This window comes from Ovis aries, chromosome 10 (genome assembly GCF_016772045.2).
Source record: "Ovis aries strain OAR_USU_Benz2616 breed Rambouillet chromosome 10, ARS-UI_Ramb_v3.0, whole genome shotgun sequence".
Lineage (NCBI taxonomy): Eukaryota > Metazoa > Chordata > Mammalia > Artiodactyla > Bovidae > Ovis > Ovis aries.
In genome coordinates this window covers 74488290-74510868 of record NC_056063.1, presented here as the reverse complement: position 1 = coordinate 74510868, position 22579 = coordinate 74488290, and the positions used below count along the sequence as shown (strand labels likewise).

The 22579-nt window shown below is 46.4% G+C and overlaps 1 protein-coding gene across 5 annotated transcripts in view; it reads right to left on the bottom strand.

Annotated features, from left to right (window-relative positions):
- Positions 1-22278, bottom strand: part of FARP1 (FERM, ARH/RhoGEF and pleckstrin domain protein 1) — a 307147-nt gene extending 284869 nt beyond the window's left edge. For 4 of the 5 annotated variants that reach the window (XM_042255016.1, XM_042255018.1, XM_015098244.3 and 1 more), the window contains exon 1: positions 21270-21689. The gene's annotated coding sequence lies outside the window, so the exon portion shown is untranslated. Of the gene's footprint in view, positions 1-21269; positions 21690-21940 lie in introns of those variants that run through there. The other variant, XM_042255017.2, reaches the window with a different exon arrangement.
- Positions 22279-22579: the final 301 nt, after the last annotated feature.

The window sequence follows — 22579 nt, the reverse complement described above, 5'->3', positions numbered from 1 at the left end:
GGAAGCACCTAATGGACACCTAAAGAGTGTCCATCAACAGATAATAGATAGAATGTCGTACATCTATATACGATGGCCTATCATTCAGTCATAGAAACGAATGAAATTGTGCCATTTGCAGCAACATGGCTGGACCTAGAGATTACTGTACTAAGTGAAAGTCAGAGAAAGCCAAATACCATGTGATAGCGCTTATATCTGGAATCTAAAATATATATACATACATATGTATCATATATTTATAAATGACCTTATTTACAAAAAAGAAATAGGTTTACAGATGTGGAAAACAAACTTAGAGTTACCAGAGGGGAAAGTACGGTGGCAGGGGCGGGGGTGGGGGGGAGGGAGTAAATTAGGAGTTTAGGATTAGCATATACACACATAAAATAGATAACCAACAAGGATCTGCCATATAGCACAGGGAACTATATCCAATGTTTTGTAATAACCTATAGTGGGAAAGAATCTGGAAAGTATATATGTGTATATATCTGAATCACTAAGTCAACTAGACGCATCTAAAATAAATTTTTTTTTAATTCTTTTTTCGAGTATTTTTTAACCACCTTTTTTTAAAGACTGAAGTATAATTTACAACGTTGTGTTAGCTACAGGTATACAGTAAAGTGATTCAGTTAGATACATACATGTCTCTATTCTTTACCAAAGTCAAAAAGAATTTAAAAATCAAACTAAATTTCAAAGTATTTTGAGGATGAATGATACAATTCCTGATGGAACCTCTTGGCCTGCCAGACGAGCTCTTTTTCAGAGAGACAGAGGAGACTTTCCTTCCACACAAAATGCACAGTGGAGGACAGAGCAGGAAGCTAACACTGGTGGTGAAGTTCGCTCTGCAGCCCTTCAAATAATTAAGAATATGAACTTGGTTCATATTAAACCAAAGCCTAAGCTCTATGAAGATTAATAATGCCTCCACTGGATTCACAGCAGCAGGTAAAAGTGCACACAAAGGGAAAGCCACCCAGGTGTCAGTCTGCTGTGTAATCAAACACAAATCAAAGGAGTCGAGAGATTCGGTGAGGAAAAATCAAGACACTCCAGCAGAAACCCACAAAGAGCACCCCGGACTTTCTGGCTCTTTCAGTCTCAAGTGAAAACGTCTTTTTTCCACAAAAACAAGAGTCCCTGAAATGCTGACCAGTGGGTGTCAGGTAAACAGAGTCCAGATGTTCAACCAACCTTCATCTGGTTAAGACAAATGACACTCCTTAAAAAAAAAAAAAAATATATATATATATATATATAAATGAAGTTATTTACAAAAATAAATTGGCCAAAGCCTGAAAGGGAGGAGAGTTATCTGGGGGAGAATGCACACATGTATATGTATAGCTGAGCCCCTTTGCTGTCCACCTGAACCTATCATAACATTGTTAATCAGCTATATTCCAATATAAAATAAAAAGTTAAAAAAAGAAATTGGTCTAGGTAGCCAGCCAATCAACAAATATTAATAGAGGCAAAATACCCACATGGCAACTTCCTCATGCTTTCTTCACTCCTCTCCCCCGCAGTCTTAAAGGCGATTAGGTACACTTACTGTTCGCTAAAAAGACTATTTCTGGAGTTGGTGCCAATGACATTATTCATAGATTCAACCTATCCAGTAATTTACTCAGAATTCAGCTAAAGAGGGGTAATTAAGACTATTAGAAAAGACCATCCTAGGTTTAATTTACAGACCAATAATGTAGGATATCATGGCCCCCAAACAAGTTCTTTTTCTCCTCTAGATGAGTATTTGTTGTCAAGCACCTGATGTGCGAGGCACCTCTGCCATTCACAGAACAGGAAGCATCTCTAACTTCCCAAGAGGCTAAGCAGGCCTGTGTCTGAGAGGCTAAAACCAAGGCCGGAAGCTAAAGGACGGGGATGCTAAAGCAGACAGTGTCAGAGGGTAGTTCAGTTCAGTCGCTCAGTCCTGTCTGACTGTTTGCAACCCCATGGACCGCAGCACGCCAGGCTTCTCTGACATCACCAACTTTGGGAGTTTACTCAAACTCATGCTCATCGAGTCGGTGTTGCCATCCAGCCATCTCATCCTCTGTCGTCCCCTTCTCCTCCTGCCCTCAATCTTTCCCAGCATCAGGGTCTTTTCAAATCAGTCAGCTCTTCACATCAGGTGGCTAAAGTATTGGAGCTTCAGCTTCAGCATCAGTTCTTCCAGTGAATATTCAGGGATGGCTTCCTTCAGGACTGACTGATTTGATCTCCTTGCTGTCCAAGGAACTCTGAAGAGTCTTCTCCAACACCACAGTTCAAAAGCATCAATTCTTCGGTGCTCAGCCTTCTTTATGGTCCAACTCTCACATCCATACATGACCACTGGAAAAACCATAGCCTTGACTAGACAGACCTTTGCTGGCACAGCAAAGTCTCTGCTTTTTAACATGCTGTCTAGAGGGCAGGGTGAGGAGTAAATTTGGACCTGCCATCAACATGCGACTATAAATTCAAGGCTTTTACAGACCATGGGAGCCCAACAGCTGGTGAGAAGGTCGGCTCAGGTTTAAGAGGTTCAAGGTCATTTTAGCAACAAGGCCCCAAAGAGAGTCTCAGTTCTCTTTATTGAACAAAGATTTAAAGGCTACTGACGATGGCCACAGCCTGTGCCAGGCAGCAGTCCCACAGAAATGAGCAAACTAAACCAGTGTCTACAGGTACACCAGTGAAAGGTGTTTCTTCCCAGCACACACCACTGAGAAGGCAGTCTGTGTTCCCGGATCTCACCCACCCCTTCTTTTGGAAATCCTGCACCACTTTCAACCCCCTAACCTGGCAAGCAGGCAAGCCCCGGAGCGGTATTCACTTCCAGAAGCATCAGTCAGAGTTAGGTGTTTCTGGAAACACTCCTGCTACAGTTCTATTTTCTAACCCGTGAGGAAGGCTACACACTTCTAATAAAAAGTAGATCCCAAGCCCCCTGCCCGCAAATGCCATGAGGAAAAAAGAATCTAGAGATAAGACAGGCAGAAGCAGTGAGTCTTCATCAGGCCCCTACATCCTTATAAGGACATTCTTCGCAATCTCCACATGATAAATATTCAAAGGGCAGGTCATCCAGGGACCACCCCCCCCCCCGCCTCCCCACTGTGAGCCCAACTGCATTCCTCTGAAGAAAGGTCAACAGGAAGTGACCTCATGAGACCTTTGAACTTAACCACATTAATTTAAGGACTACTGAAGCAAGGTTAAGGGGGGAGAAATTCACAAAACAAATGTATATTATAAAGTTGAAAAAAATTAAACAGTAAAAAAAAATTTTAATTTAAGGAAAATGTTGGATGTTGGTAATGGGAGAGGTAGTAGGTGAGGAAGGGGTATATACTCTGCTTTCTACTCCATTTGCTGTGGACCTAAAACTGCTCTTAAAATAACCCTTTTTTTTAAATTAAGCTAAGCAAAGAAAGCTATGTAAAGCAAATATGAAGAGGAGAACAATCCATGTGTGAGTATGTGTATTTGCCAAACCACTCTTCTTCACTTTTCAAAGTTTCTACAACGATCCTATTATTTTTACAATTAAAAAAGAGACTATGCAAAACAAACAAGGTGATTTTAAAAAGCTTTATTTAAAAAAAAGGATTCAAGGAAGCACAGCTAATGCCCATGTGAAATACATCAGGCCAGGTTTCTGATCTGTTCGGGTTACCCAAGCCACTCTGTAAGCAACGCAGGGGAGAAGCGGGCAGCCATCCCCCTGCACCAGGCTAGTGCAGCCAGATCCCTGAACCACACGAGCTCTGCCAGCAGAGCGACAGTACTCAGTGCCAGGCTGGCATCGGCGCCCGGGAAAGCCTCATGGCACAGGTCCTTTGTCATGTGGCTATTAAGCTGAAAACAGATCTCCTTCCTGTTGCAGCTCCCAAACATCCACGCCGAGTGACAAAACACCACTCTCCGAAACTAACAGGCCTTCATCAGACCTGGGCGTCAGGGTCTCAGAGCTGAAATTCTGTAAGTAACCTTGGAACCAACCACTGTGTCAAGCTGGGACAGAGCAGCGACGGCAAAGGGCCAAGACGTGTCCTCTAAGACTGGTGACTCGTCCCCCAAAATGTCTCAAAGGGGAAAATAAAATAGTATCACAATGCTGAAAAGGATACTGAACTCCCGTGAGCTGATCAGACCTTCCTCATTCTGACTCCAGAGCCACTGGCTGCGTGGGGTCAAGGTGAGGCAAGTGAGGCATGGCCCTGGATGTGAAATTTAAGGGGATGCCAAAACTCACAACAACTAAGATCATCTTTCATTTAATTAATTTTTTAAAAATCAGAAAAAAAATTTTTTTAATTCACAATGAACAAAATAACACACTGTTAAACAGATTCTTTACCATCTGAGCCACCAGCAAAGGCTTGAACTGTGCTGCTGGAGAAGACTCTTGAGAGTCTCTTGGACTGCAAAGAGATCAAATCAATCCTAATGGAAACCAACCCTGAATATTTACTGGAAGGACTGATGCTGAAGCTCTAATACTTTGAACACCTGATGCGAGGAGACGACTCACCGGAAAAGACCTGGATGGTGGGAAAAATTGAGGACAGGAGGAGAAGGGGGCAACAGAGCATGAGATGGTTGGATGACATCATGGACTCAATGGACATGAGTCTGACCAAACTCCAGGAGATGGTGAAGGACAGGGAAGCCTGGCATGTTGCAGTCCATGGGGTTGCCAAGAGTTAGACAAGATTGGCTGACAGAACAAGAACAAAACAAAAGACAGAGTCTGATCCTGAACTTGCAGATCTATCTCAGGTCGCCCTGGTCTGGTGTGCTTGCCTACAGCTGTACTAGGAGAAGGTCCCTAACTGAGTCACAAAGAGCATGGACTTAAGGAAAACCTGATTTCACTGATAAACTGTGTATGACTGTGAGCATGTTAACCAGAAATCTAAGACTCAGCTTCCTCTTCTGTAAAATGGGGACAACATCTTCCTCATTGAGAAAAAAACAACTAAACGTGCAAGCACACACTGCTTTAAAACTGGCAGCCCAAATCCTGATTCCAAGAAGCAGCCGAATATGATTCCTAGGAAGACTTCTAGCCCATGCAGGAGACTTTCAAGCAATTTTCTGGGGATAGGTTTTGCTGGGCTATTGAGTTTTCCCTACCATCACTCTGGTGATGGACTTTTCTCTCTCTCTCTTTTAATATTTATTTATTTGGCTATGCCAGGTCTTCCTTGCAGCATGCAGGCTCTTTTAGTCCTGGCATTCGAACTCTTCGTTGCGGCACCTGGGAACTAGTTCCCTGACCAGGAATTGAACCTGGGACTCCTACACTGGGAGTACTGAGTCTCAGCCACTAGACTTTTCTTATCTGCATCTTCAGCTGTCAGAACTGAGGGCCATTCCTAGCACTGAGCTATGCCAGGGGAAGACAGCAAGTGAGAATGGAGAATGACGCCTACCCTGGTTAGTTCCTCAGGATAAGCAGGAAAGTGGCACCCAAACAGCATGGCACAGTGAGCAGACAGACCACCTCTGTCTCTCTCAGATTCTCCTTCCTACAGCAAAGCGCAGGCATTATTTAAATAAAAGGAATCAAACCACCGGGAGAATTTTTCAACCTCTTGAAAAATTGACAATTTTTCAACCTTCAGTCTTTGCCAAGGTACCTACCACCCAGGGAAAAGCCCCTGTTCCCCTGCCACAGGCCTTGACCCTCACCACCAACTGTGGATCTGATAACGCTGACTCTGGGATTTCATTTTTTTTTTTTAACACCAAAAACATTTTGTATTGGGGTACAGCCAATTAACAATGTTGTGACAGTTTCAGACAAACAGTGAAGGGACTCAGTCGTACATAAACATGTATCCATTCTCTGCCAAAACCCCCTCCCATCCAGGCTACCACATAACACTGAGCAGAGTTCCATGTGCTATCCAATTGTGGGGGCGGGGGGCAGTTATCCATTTTAAAAATAGTGTGTACATGTCCTTCCCAAAGTCCTCAACTACCCCTTCCCCCCAGCAACCAGGAGTCCGTTTTCTAAGTCTGTGAGTCTCTTTCTGTAACACAGGTCCCTCCAGTCCCATGGGAGCCAGCTTCCAAGATGGCTCCCAATGACCCTTGCCAACTGGCACCCCCACTTTTGTGTAGTCAACCCCCCACTGAATCATGACTGGACTGTGTGATCAAGAATCTGAGGAAGCAACCAAGTAGAACTTCCCAGTCTAGGTCATTAACGTCACGGGAGTTTCTACCTTGGTCTCTTCACGAACTACTCGCTCTGGGACAACCTAGCCCCCACGCTGTAAGGACACTCCAGCAGCCTACCTGAGATGCTCCCTTGGAAACAGACCCTACCACAGCGCTGACATCTCTACTGCAAATATCCAAGCCAGAACTGCCCATCTAAGACACTCCCAGAGTCCTGCCCCAGAGAAGCTGTGAAAGTGAAAGTGAGGTCGCTCAGTCGTGTCTGACTCTTTGCGACCCCATGGACTGCAGCCTACCAGGCTCCTCCGTCCATGGGATTTTCCAGGCAAGAGTACTGGAGGGGGGTGCCATCGCCTTCTCCAAGGCGATGCTGACATTATTTACTACTGACGTGTGGGTTAGTCGCTAGGTAGCATCTGACTCTTTGTGACCCCATGGACTGTAGCCCGCCAGGCTCCTCTGTCCATGGAATTCTCTAGGCAAGAACACTGGAGTGGGTTGCCATTCCCTTCTCCAGGGGATCTTCCTGACCCAGGGACCGAACCTGGGTCTGCTAACATAAGTCACTCAAATTGGGAGAAGTGTGTCACACAGTAGCAGATAATGAATCCAGGCCCTGAAGCCTGTGCTCTTTCCTCCAGGTCTCCACTGCCTTTCAGTTGCTGCTATAATTCTCTCAATCATTATCACTGTATATTCACACAGAGAATTAACAAGATACTCAAATCAAACCTCCACACCCTATCAGGTCTCTGAGTTAAGTATCTATATATACAATTGCTCTTTTTGATTCATCCCTTCCAAAAATGGGCAGCTAACAGAGTTTATTAAGCCTCTGCTTGTAAGCTTCCCTAGTGGCTCAGTATCCACCTGCAATGCAGGAGGCACGGGTTCAATCCCTGGGTTGGGAAGAGGCCCTGGAGAGGAAATGGCAACCCATTCTGGTATTTTTGTCTGGGAAATCCCATGGACAGATGTTAGGGAAATTAAATAAATAGTCTTCTTTAGGCTTCAGAGACAAAGCAGAACAGGCCTCTGACCTTGCTCCTAACCTGCCAGGACACTGCCCTGACTGTAACTGTTAGTGACTGCTTGCTGTGAGTGCAGCACTTGCCGCACCACAGATGAGATAGTCTTGAGATTGTTGAGCCCCTGGAGGGGGTCTGGCCAACCAAGCCCCAGGCTGAACAATATTCCAAGTTTTTCAAGACAACATTAGCATGACACCAGAGTTGCTATTTGCTCACAGATTGATGATGATATCGGTTTTTCTCCTGGGATTATGAACAGGGAACCGAACTGCAATCTTTGAAGTCTCACCCCCAGAGCCAATGTGCTGCCTGGGACCTTTTCCCAGTTGAGACTCCAGATGTGCTGTGTCCCAGGACTTCCCAGCGCTCTTTGAGTCTGGGTGTTGGTCTAAACCCAATTTGGTGAAGTATCCTCTGCGGTTTCTCTTGTCTTTTCATGTTAGTATATTGAAAGTAAGCTAGATAATTCTCTAAGGAAAGTGAAAGTGAAGTCACTCAGTTGTGACCGACTCTTTGCAACCCATGGACTGTAGCCTACCAGGATCCTCCATCCATGGGATTTTCCAGGCAAGAGTACTTGAGTGGGTTGCCATTTCCTTCTCCAGGGGATCTTCCCTACCCAGGGATCGAACTGCGATCTCCAGCATGGTAGGCAGACGCTTTACCATCTGAGCCACCAGGGAAGTCCTAATTCTCTGATAAATATTGGTATTATTTATTTGTATATAACAAGTGCCTTATTTTGTTAACAAATCCTTTGAACCTGAGATGAAAGTGAAACTTCTCAGCAAAACAACAGAGAAACCTGGCAGGCGATACAGTCCATGGGGTCGCAAAGAGTCAGACTCAAGGACTCGACTTAGTGTCTAAACCACCACCATTAAAAAAACAAATAAATAAAGATAAACCACCACCATGTAGCCCAGGAAAGGATCTAGTCAATATCTTTGGTGTTGGGTTTTTTTTTCATTTTATTTTATTTTATTATTTTTTTTTAGTTTTTTATTTTTTTAATTTTAAAATCTTTAATTCTTACATGCGTTCCCAAACATGAACCCCCCTCCCACCTCCCTCCCCATAACATCTCTGTGGGTCATCCCCATGCACCAGCCCCAAGCATGCTGTATCCTGCGTCAGATATAGGAGTCATTATCTTTGAATAAGCCCCTCCTATACTGATGTTTTCTCAGCATGTTTTGTTAAACAAAAAATAAAGAGCCATGCTGACACACCACTACACACCTGTTCAAACAGCTACAAAGAAAATCACAGACAACATCACGTGCTCAGGACACCACTTCTGGGCACCTCCCAGTGAGAAATCACACCCATATTAAGACCTGCACGTGAAAGCTTCTAGCAGCTGCACAAGTAGCCATTCTATTTACAATTGCCCCAAACTGGAAACAACCCCAACATCCTTCAACAAGCGATGGCTATGCAGACCGTGGTACATCCATACAACGGAACAGTACTCGGCAACCAAAGGGGAAGAGTGATGTTAAAAACAACTCAGAAGAATCTCAGAGACGTTGTGTGAGTGAGTGAAAGAAACCAGTCTCCAAAAAGGTTCACGCACTGTGATTCCACTTATAAGACGTTCTGAAGAAGAACAGATAGTGCCACAGCAAAGAGGAGCCGGTAACAGGGGTGGCGGGAGGGGACAGGGGAAGGTGAACCAAAGGAAAGGAACAACACAGGGGAATGTTTTGAGCTGCTCAAAATGGTCCATATCCTGGGGCTTCCCTGGTGGTTAAAGAATCCGCCTGCCAGTGCAGGAGACACAGGTTCGACCCCTGGCCCGGCAAGATCCCACGTGCCACAGAGCAACCACGCATATGCCCCGACTACTGAGCCTGTGCTCTAGAGCCCGGGAGCTACAGAGTCCACGCGCTGCACGTGAAACCCACGCGCCCTAGAGCTTGTGACTGACGACAAGCCGCTGCAGTGAGAAGCCCGCACACTCATGCAACTAGAGAGCAGCCCACGCAACAACAAAGACCACACACAGCCAAAAATAAATAAACGTATTTTTTTTTAAATTCCACATCCTGACTGTGGTGTTGGTCACACAAATCCACACACATGGTAAAACTCATAGAACACTACAGGGGGCAGAGAGGGCACTTTTACTGTAAATAAATATATATATATTTTAATTTAATGCACGTGTGATTTCCTTCCAAAGCAATCTCAACTCCTTTTTCCCCTTAACTGTGTCTTGTTAAATCACCTTCAGGGCCTAGAGCCCTGTTGATTTTCAAAGCTTAAAAAAAAAAAAATGCTGGTCAAAAGGACTTCTACCAGCAAGTTACTTGGAATCTGCTGATCAGTATCTCAGGAGTCCACCATCTCTCAAACAATTCCATTCATTATTTTCCTCCAGAGGACCAACCTCCCACTTGTATGTCCCTGCAAACAGCCTTGCCTGAGAGCAAACCATCTTTCAAGAGGACACAAACACAGCCTCACGGACTCTCAATAAATGTGTCCAGTGGGTGAATGATGGGGTACATCCCTGAAGTCACAGGACCCAGACTATCCTGAGGGCATATGACAGCCTCAGGGGAAAACCAGCCCCCACCCCCCAAAACCCCACTTTGGGCCAGGCTTCCCATATGGCTCAGTGGTGAAGAACCCGCCAGCCAATACAGGAGAATCAACAGACCCAGGTTCAATCAAGTCAGGAAGAGCCTCTGGAGGAGGGCATGGCAGCCCACTCTAGTATTCTTGCCTGGAGAATTCCATGGACAGAGGAGCCTGGCGGGCTACAGTCCACCCAGTTGCAAAGAGTCAGACACAACTGAGCGACAAAACACGCATGCACACACTTTGGGCCACTCTCTGAGCACAAGGGTGACCATCCACCTAGACGCCTTTTGTTCTGACACCCCAGGCAGTTAGCGCCTTTCAGTGTCAAAAATGTCTCAATTTGGACCTATATATACACACTGTCCCCTTGAAGACGAGGATTTTTCAGCCCGTTTTGTTCACTGTTGTCAATCTCAGGAAGAGTGCCCTCCGGGTAAAAGGTGCTTGACAGACCTTTGCAAGAAATGAGATCGGATTTATTCTAACTTGTGAAGAGTTATTGAGACTCTAATGAGTTGTGATTTTTCCAGCTGCCTGAGATCCTATGATAAGATCCTCATTAATCCATCAAAGAAAGACTCCGTTTTAAGTACCCAGAAAGTAGAACAGAAGTTTTGAGACACAGCTCCTGACCTCCAGAAATGAACTCTGAGGGAAAAGGCAAAATCCACACATCAGGGAGTAACTAATGATGCGAGCTACTCTACGGATGAAACCAGTCAGGACGCCATTGGCAGCAGCCGCCTTCGGCACTCCCCTGGGGGCTCGCCAAAGCCTCTGTGGATAATCTCCAATGGTAAGCCAATGGAACTGAGACAGAGACACTGCTTTGATAGGGAATTAGCAAAACGGGCATGGCTTGGCTGGGTCACATATGGGTATCTTCTCTCTCAGCATATGGTTGTCCCGAAACAGTCCTGTCTGCTGGGGACTGGTTAGGGCTGCCAGGAGCTAACACCCTTGCTTACTAAGTGCCTCTGACCAACAACAGAGAAAGGGAGCACATGGAACTTCCCTGATGGTCCAGCAGTTAAGAATTCACCTTCCCAATGCAGGGGATGCAGGTTCGATCCCTGGATTGGGGAGCTAAGATCCTACGTACCATGGGGAAATAAACCAGGAACAAGAGAAGTCCAAAGGCTGCAAGCAGAGATGGCCTGCATGCCACAAGGAAGACCCAGTGTGGCCAGAATTCAAGAAGGCAGGGGGCATCTCGAGAGTCATCACAAGTGATAAAAGAGCGTAGAGGCACAACTCCCATTCCAGCCTACCTGGTGGGCTTCTGCAGGGGCCAGCTTTGCTACAGATTCACCCTGAGCAAGCTCGATCGAGTTCCACCTCTCTCCTCCCATTCTGGATGGTGTGTCTGAATATAAGCGAGAGGAAGGTTGTTTGGGGCTGATATCTAACCACTGTGACGCCGCTCACAAGGGACCATTAGGTTAGAACTGCAGCTCTCGGTGCTCAGACATCAATCTTGTCCTGATGGGAATCCTCCAGCTTCAGCACAGCCCCAGGAGGTATGGACGGTGCCCCTCCTTCCTGTCCCTGTCCCTCCTTCCCCGCTGGGCTCTCCCCCAGGAAGTTATTTCCCCTTATTTTTGTGTGTCAATCCTACCCACTTGGAAAGGCTGCTGTTCCTCATCCCCACCCCATCCTTGTACACCCCTCCGTCACAAGAGGGGTCCCTCATCTGGCCAAAACAGGAGTCCTTTCCTGGGGGGGGAAGAAGGGGGTTCAAACTTCAACTTGGTGTGTCTCAATCCCAGCATGACTGGCATGAACGTTTCATCCCCGGGAATGGAACAAGCGAAAAGGTGTGATGAATCACCAGCATGATTGGGGGGGATGGGGGTGGGCGGGGGGTCGCTGCCTGACTTTTAAGGTGGGGCCGTGGATGCTATGGGCTTCCTCGGTGGCTCAGTGGTAAAAAATCCACCTGCCAAGGTAGGAGACACGGGTTCGATCCCTGGGTCAGGAAGATCCCCTGGAGAAGGAAATGGTAACCCACTCTGGTAACCCTGCCTGGGAAATCCTATGGACAGAGGGGCCTGGAGGGCTACAGTCCATGGGGTCGCAGAGTCAGACACGACTCAGTGATTAAACAACAGTGGATGCTACAGTTCCTGCGATGCGCAGGGCAGCCCCACCAGCACCAGCAAACTGTCCCAAAGCGCCAGTGGAGAGAACCAGGAACATGAAGCCAATCCCACAGGTCAATGGAGTCTTCGCAGCCAGGTCTCAATTCCTGAGACAATTCACCTTATGACTCAAGGTGGGTGTCTGCCCCTTGCAACAAAAGAACCCTCTTTCCACTACAGATAGTCACAGCACTCAAATATTGCAAGCGGGGAAAAAAAAAAAAACAGACCAATAAAGAGCAATGTTAGGTATATTATGTAGAATTATACAGGAAAACATTATAAAGTCATTAAAATTTTCATTTCAAAGAAAACTCAATATGGAAAACACTCAGCAGTTAAGGCGGGAAAGTGGCTTCTAATTATACACACATTGTTCTCACAATTTTTAAAAAAGGTATGTCTGTATGTAGAGAGAAAAATACTGGGAACATATTGAATATGCCAAAAGTCAAATGGAAATAAATCAAATTTTAATTTTCATAAATTCTGACCAGCAGGATTGCAAGGAATTTTTACTTTCTGTTTTATACATGAATACTTTTCTAATCCTGTTACAAAAAGCAGAGCACAAAGGGAATACTAAAATGAGCAAACAAGTTAACAAACAAAAACACACTTCTTCACTGAAAGCACAACTTAAACGCAACTTCCAACCAGAACCCAATGACTTAATATCTGAACACTTCCACCATTACGGCACCTTTTGCAAAGCTCTTGTCATATTGTAGTTATCTAGATAACTTCTCCAATCTGGTCTGGATACTACACTATGACAGCAGAGAACTGGGGCCTAATTTTGTGGCACCAATAGTAACTAGTAATTCAACACAGCTGGTCAATCAAATACCTGTTAAGTTGACAAATCCTTGCACAAAATGAAGTAAAAATAAAATGGCAGTGAATATGCAAACTACCCTGGTCACCTGACCAACCTGATAGTAAGGGGTGGGAGAATGACCAGATTTCTTTTTTAAAAGTCATATCAATCAAATGAAAATAGACTGGAATCTTCTAATTCTATATTCTGCAAGTTCTTCACTTGGATATTTTCCATTCAATTCATTTGCCTGGATTAAGGTTATCAGAAAATCATTCAACCTTTCTTTACAGGGTCATAAATACCTGTGTCTAATTTTTGAATGTAGAAAATCTCCAGTTTACCCAAATCCTAACGTTGCCAGGCAGCTCCTGCTACTAACATTGGCCCCCAATAAGATTTCATGCCAGAGAATCAAAAGATTTGGCAAGATTATAAAGGAAGACATTAATCTCTGATTAATAATGGCCTCATAAATCTAATCCAAACTCCAAATGGTCAATCCTAAGCAGATGTCTTGCAAGGCCATCATGAGAGGAAAAGGTGAAATTTATGCAGATATAGTGATAAGATTCGCACATGTTATCAAATACCTACAGTCCTTAAAAATCGTCATCTTTCACAGCAACTTGGTATGATCACTAAGCCACTTTCCACATAATTAACAGTAAGAAACTCTTTTTCTCATAGATAATGTCAAATGGCAGATGAAAGATCAAGTCTTCCAACCTGTCAGAAAAGCTCTCATCAAAAAAACAAGAAATAACAAGTATTGGTGAGGATGTAGAGAAAAGGAACCCTCCAGCACTGGAGGTGGGAATATATTGATAAATTGGTGCAGACACTATGGAAAAGAGTACAGAGGCTCCTCAAAGAATTAAAATAGAACTATCATACAATCTAGCATTTCCACTCCTGGGTATTTACTTAAAGTAAATGAAAACACTAACTCAAAAAGAAACACACACCCCTGTGTTCACTAAAGCTTCATTCACAATAGCCAAGACATGGAGACAACCTAAATGGCCACTGACAGAAGGGCAGATAGAGAAAACACAGGGATAGTACACAATGGGCTATCACTCAGCCATCAAGAAAGTTTGCCATTTGTGACAATATGGATGGACCTACAGGGATCAATGCTAAGTGAAATAAGTCAGACAGAGAAGGATAAATACTGCATATTTTCACTTATATGTGGAATCTAAAAAACAAATGAATAAATATAACGAAACAGGAACAGACTCACAGGTACAGAGGAAAAACTGTCAAAAGGGAGGAGGGGTGAGGCGATGCGCAAACCAGGTGAAGAGCATTAAGATGTACAAATGTTCTGTTATAAAATGAAGTCACAGGGATATAATGAATAGCACTGGGAATACAGTCAATAATATTCTAATTACCCTAGCATGATGCACAATCTACAAAAATATCAAATCACTATTTTGTATACCAGAAGCTAACATAATATTGTAAATCAACTACACTTCATTTTTTTAAAAGCAGACCAAAAAAGACAAGATATTTTTTAAAAAAGAAAGGCACAGTCTTCCAATGAATGTATCAGTCACAATGCTTTGGACGACAAGAACAGAATTAGAATATGGGTAAATTTATTGTTTAATACACTAAGTCCAGGTTGGCATTATTTGGTATACAAAACTTGCTATTATTTAGTATACTAAGCTCCAGGTGCAGGAAGATTGGTGACTAAGTGATGCCCACAAGAACTCTGCTTCCATCTTTCAGCCCATCATCCTCTTGGCCTCATCCCAAGGCTGATCACAACATGGCTGCTGTGATTCCAGACATCACATTCAGTCCGGCTATCGGGTATCTCTGTGAGAGTACAGAAACACTCCCCAGATCCTTCTTCAAAGACCACCACATGTTGGCAGCTTCTGAGAAGCCCTTTGATTAAGGACAAAAGGAGTGTGAAGAAGGCCGTGCCATTATTTCCTGACGACAAGAAATGTATGACACTGAGCGGGATGGAACTGCAGCAGCCCTTAGCGGTAACAGCTAACCAGGCTGCAGCAGTGCCATTAACCTCTGGGCAACAAGCCTAAGTACAGAAAGCAGCAAGCTGGGCATGGCAGGGTAGAAGGAGACAAAGAACTTGTGTCCTGGGTGATGCTGTGAGCTGAGACACTGAACCAGGGACCCCTTCCTTTCCTCTTATTTGAGGCAACTAATTGGTGACTTTCACAGCCATAAGTCAAAGATTCTATCACTTGACGATAAATGCACTCTTGAAGGCCCCTTGAGGTTTTAGGGAAAGAGCACCAATAATCTGCCCAACATCACAAAGATGGACAACATACAGAAGGGCCGATCTGTCTCATCTTAATATCTATATTCCCAACTCTTCTTACCTTTAATACCAATCTCTAACTTCCGTATCCTAAAATGCCATGGAGTTTTCAACACAGAAAAATTTTAATTTATTTATGTATGTACTTCTCTTTTCCATTATGGTTGAGCACGGGATTTTGAACAGAGGTCACGGTGCTCTACAGTAGCACCTTGTTTATCCAATTCTGTGTACAGTAGTTTGCATCTGCTAACCCCAAGCCCCCAGTCCATCCTTCCCCACCCTCCTCCCCCTTGGCAACCGCAAGTCTGTTCTCCGTTTCTGTGAGTCTGCTTCTGTTTCAGTCCTGACACAAATTTTAATTCAAGTCAAGCAATATTTATTTCCCTTCTATGAGCAGGAGAAACAAAAATCAGGAAAACATGCTTTCTGATCTGACAACGCTTGTTATCCAGTTCAGAAAATGAGGGGAATACATAAATAACACGATAAAATTCACACCAATATAGGAACACTAAACTGCTTTTACAAGAACCCACATATGCCATCCTGACCTCTTTTTAGAATGTTACATCTTGCTTTTTCCTAGGGCTCCATTTTTTGGTGTTGATTTTGAAAATACTTCTTTTCCACAATCCTTCTGTGTGCTAAAAGAACAAACAACTCAATTTTGAATTTTGGAAATCTATTTATTTGATCACAATCTTAAACCCCTTGTTTCCTCAGATTTTTCAAAACAAGCAGGAATTTGGTTGGGTTTTGTTTTGTTTTTTTTTTTTTTCCTCCATTTTCTTGTCTTTTCAACTCAGTTTCAGTCAGGAAAGATCAGAACTGCATGAAGTAAATGGGGTCTGACCTCCTGAACAGAGTGATATTAGTGTATGTCTTACACACAAAATTGTGCTATTTTTCCAAAGTTGAAAAAAATTCTCTGACCTTTAATAAGCTCAATAAGTAGACCGTGTACAATGTTTTCCTCATAAATTTTGCTCTTCAAAAGATACCATTAAAAAACGAGACGGTTAAAAAATAGCCTGGTGAATACGTTCGTAATATATTTATCTAACAATGTACTTGTATGCAGAATATATACAGAAGTCTCATAACTGTAAACTAAGATGACGTTAAGTATGTGCGGTTTCTTACATGTCAGTTACACTCAAAAGCTATATGAAATAATCGGACAAAAATCAATGGAAAAGAACCAAGTGTGAATGGCCACGTCACGAAGGAAGATAGACAAATGGCCAAAAGGCACAGGAAAACCTATTATTCTCCTTCAGGGAAATATAAAATTAAACCACAAGGAGATACCACTAACACATCCACCAGAATGGCCAAAATGAAAAAGATGGGTAATTTCAAGTGCTCATGAGGATTACAGTAAGTGGAACACTCGTATATCATTGGTGGGAATGTAAAATGGTACAAACACTTTGGAAAGCAGATGGCAGTTTCTTATAAACATACACTTATTATAAGACCCAGCAATAAAAAGGAAAACAGATCTCCGCACAAAGACTTGTTCACAAATGTTCACAGCAGCCTTATTCATAACAGCCCAGACTGGAAACAACCAGAGTGGCCAAGGGTGACCAGACCAACACAGAGCAGACACTGAAATACGCAGGGCAGCAGAAAGGGGCACACTGATAAGAGGATGGAGGGAGGGGGAAGGAGGAGGGAGAAGAAGAAGAGGGAGGAGGAGAGAGAGGAGTAAAAGGAAAGGGGAAATTACACCTAGGCTTTGTGAAATTGCAGAACTCCAAAGGGTCTTAAAAGCAGCCAGAGAGAAAAAGAGACTATTTACAAATAACAATTAGCCTGACAGCGGACATAACAGCAACAACAAACGGACCAGAAAACAGTGGATTAACACAGAAATAATAATCCAGAATTGCACACCCAGCTAATTCATCATTCTGGAACAAACTTCAAGGCCCACAAAAATTGAGGTTACCCTCTAGCTTGGGAAGATTCCCCTGGAGGAAGAAATGGCCACCCACTCCAGCATTCTTGCCTGGAGCATCCCATGGACAGAAGAGCCTGGTGAGCTGCAGTCCATAGGGTTGCACGGAGTCGGACACGACTGCAGCAACTTGACACAAGCGCACAGCCCAATAAACGCTCTCTCGTGGAACTTTCAAAGAAACATCTCTCAGGAAGAAGGAAAAGTTATCCCAGAAGCAAATTTTTCAGGCAGGTTTTACTTTCTTCTTCATGCTTTTTTGTGTCGGATTTCTTAAAAATAAGTCTGTATATTTTTACAATACCTAACTTTAAAGGTTAGCTTCAATGGTTAAATTAGATCAAAACAGAAATGAAATCAAATATCAAATTTTCAAGTTCCCAGAGAACAACAACTTGTCAGGGCTAATATCAGATTTCCCTTAAACATTTTAAAGGCTAACTTGAAAGGACATGAAAATGAGGTTTATACTTATTCACTCAGCAAATATTTAGCAAAGATTTGTTGTGTGTCATGCACTATATGGCAGATCCTGAATTAATATGATGAGAACCAAAAGTGAAAGACATCATAATACTGGATTTATGTCTTCTTATACGATACCATTACGGAAAGCCCAAAGTCTACACATAGAGTGCAGTTGCTCTTGTGGATGAAGAATTTTACATAATAGAAAAAAGATAATCTAATTTGGCCCAAGTCCCTTTTGTTTGAAAATGTATGCACAAATATGACCATCTAACACATGAAATTAATTCAGTGTAAATGATGAATTCTCATATTAATTTAATTGCCAATCTTGCCGTCTGTCTCTAATTTCCATCCCATATTAAATAAGAAAACTGCGTGAGTTCATGGGCAGCAATGAGCATGCGCTCACTTTTAGGCCCCTTGTACCTATGGTCCCTGGTTTATTTCACAAATATCAAAGGCTTAGAGCGTGGGCATTTAATATGTATCAATTGTTCTCTTTTGCTCAAAGTATCCACTTGGCAAAATATTTTTATACTGGATTAAACCTGGAGGAGGGAAGCCTATTAAAAGACAGTTTCTCCACTTTTAAAATAAACAGTTTCTGGAGGCTCCTTGATTAAAAACAAAGGCGGCATTCTGCATGAAATGGTGAAATCAGTTATTTCGAGTAATTTGAATGGAAACCGTTGGGCTCTGATCTTTCCCGACATGTGGAAGTGCTTAAGCCAGTAACCTGGCGGAAATAGAGTGAGGGGCCTGTATGATGAAGTGAGGCCACAGCAGAAACTCTAACCATTACAAAGCAAGGAGAAAAAAAAAGTTGGTCCACCATTGCCCATTCAACAGTCAGGCTTGGTGAGCCCTCCTTTCAATCAAAAGCACCAAATAATAGGAGAGGTGCAGCCGCGGGAACCTTTAAAATCCCACCCTTTCCCTTCCCAGACAATGGTAAGCAACACCTGGAACACTGGGCACTCAAAGTATCAACAGAAAGGACTCCAGTGATTGTACTTTAGGATTACAAGTGCATGCTCAGTCGCTTCAGTCGTGTCTGACTCTTTGCGACCCCACAACTGTAGCCCGCCAGGCTCCTCTGTCCATGGGATTCTCCAGGCAAGAATACTGGAGTGGGTTGCCATGCCCTCCTCCAGGGGATCTTCCCGACCCAGGGATCGAAACCCAGGTCTCCAGTACTGCAGGTGGATTCTTTACCCTCTCTTATCTGTAGCATCTTCAGTACAAGGGGAAAGTGCCTTTCTCAAAAACACTAAGCAGCTCTCTGAAATATGCAAGGTCAGTTGCAAAAGGTTTGTTTGAAATGCCTGGTTCACCATGCTGTCAAAGCATCAGCCAACTACCTACAAATTCACACAACTTTCCTCATCCTCTGGGAAACCCACATTCCATCTTTCCTAAAGTGTTCAGCAAGCAAAAACTGGGCTTCCATCTCTTCTTTAGTGTTCTCTAACCTCCTCAAGGATGGAAAAAAAGTGTTCATTTCTGATGTCTATCACATGCATATATATTTATATATCCTTACAAATATATACCATTCTCCAAATGAATTAAACTCTTCTATGACTATTAGAGTTCAATGAATGCTAAAGGATGAATTCCACTTTTAAAAAGTAACCCTTTTAATACTATATTCAATTCTTATCTTCTTAGAAACCATTTCCTCCAACAGTTTTTTAAATGAAAAGAAAAACAAAAATGCTCACCCAAGTTCCTCACAGTCTTCAGATAATTATGACATAATTGCAATACACCAGAAGAAAATTATCTAGGGTAGATTTTAAGTCTCCTTTTGGTAAATTTGGCCACAGAGTAGCCTTAGTATTCTATTATGACCTAGGGAATTCAATCCCTGTATAAAATTCCAGGAAAAGACTAATTGTGTGAAAAGGGACACTATAAACCTCGCTTCAGGATTCCCAAAGGGAAAGCCCTCCTGGAATGAAAAAGCACAGCCCAACTTACAGAGGACACGCAGGAGTCTGTGACCCCATGGAGAACAGCTCCATCATCACCAGATACTTCAAGTTTCTCATCCACAAAGAAGAAAGAAGAGATTATGGGAAGCGCTAGGCTAGCAGCTTACTATTTCCACCAACACTTCGCCCAGGAAGCCAGCCACTGGCCAATCATGTGTCTATTTATTTTACCCAGAAGCAGATCTATTAGCCAGACATTCTAAAAACACAAACGTTCAGTTGTGCTTGGAGTAACTCCAATATTGGTGCCTTGCTGCAGAAGGATGCTGCAGGAATATAAAGTGAGCCATGTGGATGCTGAACCCACATGTAGAGCATTGTCAGAAGACCAACCCTACGGAAAGGCTGAAGGTAAAGCCCCAACCAAAAGGCTGTGGAATGTGGAAGACAGCCAAAAGCTGGAGACTTCAGAAGGGCCTGCCTGATCACAACAGTAAGGACAGTTTTTAAGGCAAATGTCCCAAAGCTCTCAGGACCAAAAAAGCCTTTCTTCCTGCTTTCTGTCCGGTTTAGACTGAGTAAGAAAAGCAAGACAATGCTGGAAGATGTTCTGAAATGGGCTTGGCCAAGTCACCAGGCGCAAAGCACAGTGAACCTAACCCACAGGGTTTAGGCTGGGGTTTGGCTCCGGCTGAAGACGCTGCCTGCGGGGTGGGAGATGGGGGTCCCCAAAAGCCATGGCTCAGGGTGGAACAGTAATACAGGGGAGGGCAGGGCTGAGCAAGTCAAACCTGGGAAACTAACAAGCAAGACATTAACCAGGACCATAAAATGAAACAGCCAGAGGCCACCATGGTACTCCAGAAGGATCACAGAGACAGGCTGAGCCGGCTAAACTGTTCCAGATGCGAGGCAATCTCTCCGTATCTCAAGCGGAGGATCTGATAACCAGGGTCCTCAGTTCGTGCGTCGCACCTCGCTTGTTTTCTGGGAGACCCTGCACAGATTCCAGAGCTGGGCTCCCACGGCCAGACACGACATCCAGACTGATGCCCGGGAACGCGTGTCCCCCTCGAATAAAACACACACACATGCACACACTCTCAAAGGGTCTGGCCGGATCACACAGCCAAAGTTTCCGGAACTTAAATCGTAAAACCACAATCAGAAGTTGTTTGGAAACGCTCACCACAAAAATCTGTGTCCTTTGCTTTTAAAAAAGCGGTGGGGGGGGGGGAAACTTTGGTCTCCATAAAGGCTGGCGGTAACGAGGGACAAAAATGCAACTCGGCGAGAGGGCGTGTTCCTCTTTGTCACCCACCCGGGGTCCCCGCGCCGCGCGTGGGCGAGCCGCGAGCACCCGCGCCAGCGGCCACCCCCCGGCCCGCGGGCGGCCTCGGGAGCCCGGATTGCGGCCGGAGGTCCGGAAGCCGCGTCGGGCGCTGTCAGCGCGCCGGGTGGGATGGGAGGAAGCGGGGGGAGGGCGCCGCGGGGCGGGGAGAGGAGAGTAGGGACGCGCGCGGAGTCCGCGGCTCGAGTCCGCCGAGGTGAGAGGAGGGCGCAAGGGGCGGCGCGGGGCCCTGAGGCCCCGGAGCTCCGGCTATTGTTGCCTGGCTGGAGGGCGACTCTCCCGCCTTAGTTAAGAGGAAGCCCGATGCCACCCGCCACACCTCCCGTGGGCAGGACCCGCGGGCCACGCAGCTCCTTCCAGCCGCGCCCGGATCGGTCGGCTCCGGGTGCCCGACTCGCACAAGTTGCCGCCCGCCCGCCGCGGTCATTGTTCGCCGCGCGCCTCCTACCTCCACGGCGCGGGCGGCTCCGGCTCCCGCTCCCGGCCTCCGGGCTCCGCAGCTCCGAGCCCCGGGCGGCCGAGGGCGCGGCGGCTCCGGCTGCGCGTGCGGCGAGGACGCTCGGCTATTAATACCCGCGGGCGGCGGCAGCGGCGCGGACGCGCGCACGGGGCTGGCGGTGGCCGGCCGAGGTCCGAGCCATCAAAAGTGGCGCGGGGCGGAGGGGAGGGCGGAGCAGGCGGGGTGGGTGGGGAGCGGGCTCAGGGTCGCCATGGCCGCCTCGACGCCGGGCCGAGCGCCGCTAGCGCGGGGAGGAGCGGCGCAAAGCGGGCGGCGGCCGCGTCCCCGCCCCGCGCGCCAGCCGAGCGCTGCCCGCAGCCCCCTGCGCCCGCGCCGGCCCCGCCGCCTCCAGGCCGGGGAGCGGGAAGTGAAGGCAGGCGAGCCCCTCCCCGGGCTTGGGCCGGCCCCTCGGCAAGGGGCGGGGGAGCCCCAGCGCCGCGCCGCCCGAGCCGCGGGGACAGCGGGAGAGCCACAGCCCCCTCCAGCGTCCGCGCCCGCGCCCTGCGAGCCGGCGCACCCCGCCCCGGCTCCGCTCCGCCCCGGGGGCAGGTGCGCCCAGGGGCTGCCCGCCGCGAGCGCCCTCCCCGGCCCGGCGAGCCCACCTCCGATCCGCGCCTTACTTGGTCCTGCGGCCCGAGCCGGGCTTGACGCTCGGCCGCCGCCCGGCCTGAACGCAGGAGGCGCCGGGGAGAGCGCCGAGCCAGCAGGGACGCGCCAGTCCCGCCGCTGCGGTCGAAAGCGAGATGAGGGCGCGGGAGACGAGCGCCCGGGCGACACCGCCAGCCGCTGGCGGAGGATCGGCCAGGATCGGGACTCTGCGAGTCGTGCTTGCGGTCGTTCAAGAGGGAGCCCCGCCCGTGTGCCCACCTCCTAGGACTTTCCGTCTCCGCGCGGGCCGCGGCGCGGTGCGGGGACCCACGGGCACCTCCCCTTCCCCGGGCCACTGGAGCGGGCTTCCGGCACCACCCTGGGCCACGAGGGACTTAATCCCGGAGGGGGCAGTGGTCACCTCCCCTCCCCCACCGCGGCCCGGCGTCCTCCACGCCCCCTCCGGGGACCCGAGCGATGCCCGCGCACGGGAAAGGAGTGGAATAGGTCAGCTATTTACAGATTCTTGTGGGGCCTCGGAGCTCCGGGAACTCGATGCAGGCGGGAGCAAGGTTCAAGGACCCAGCAGGCAGGGACCTAAGAGGGAAAAGTCAGTGGTTCCCATCCTCCAGCTGAGAGCTATCGCTTTACACCTCCATCCCCCATCCTCA